At 69.6% G+C, this 349-nt stretch overlaps 1 protein-coding gene across 1 annotated transcript in view; it reads right to left on the bottom strand.

Annotated features, from left to right (window-relative positions):
• Positions 1-250, bottom strand: part of Cck (cholecystokinin) — a 4,197-nt gene extending 3,947 nt beyond the window's left edge. The window contains exon 1 of the mRNA XM_010624497.2: positions 226-250. The gene's annotated coding sequence lies outside the window, so the exon portion shown is untranslated. The remainder of the gene's footprint in view (positions 1-225) is intronic.
• Positions 251-349: the final 99 nt, after the last annotated feature.

Raw genomic sequence — 349 nt, 5'->3', positions numbered from 1 at the left:
GGGGAAGAAGGGTGCGGGAGGGCAGGGTGGCGCGCGGGAGAGAGGCGCGGTTCGGGGCGCAGCCAATCTGTGAAGTTTCCCAGGCGCAGACCGCGGCCGGTCCTCGGATCGGGATCGGAAGGCGGCCGGGTTGCGGCGTCGCCAAAGCTCTCGGAGAAAGCGCGCGTTCCCACCCTGAGCCCCAGACTTCCTGCTTCCCTGCTGCATCGGTGTGTAAGTCCTAACCCCGGGCTTTCTTCGGAGAAGACTGCAGAGTCCTCCGTCCGGCTCACCCTGCCCGGTTGCGCGCACTGGGATAGCCCTGGCCACCGGAGCGACCCGGCGGAGGAGCGGAGGACGCGGGCACGGC

This window comes from Fukomys damarensis, unplaced genomic scaffold, assembly GCF_012274545.1.
Source record: "Fukomys damarensis isolate Sample0158 unplaced genomic scaffold, DMR_v1.0_HiC HiC_scaffold_12, whole genome shotgun sequence".
Classification (NCBI taxonomy): Eukaryota; Metazoa; Chordata; class Mammalia; order Rodentia; family Bathyergidae; genus Fukomys; species Fukomys damarensis.
Note: the sequence above shows the minus strand (reverse complement) of the source record. Positions and strands in the feature narration are given on the sequence as shown.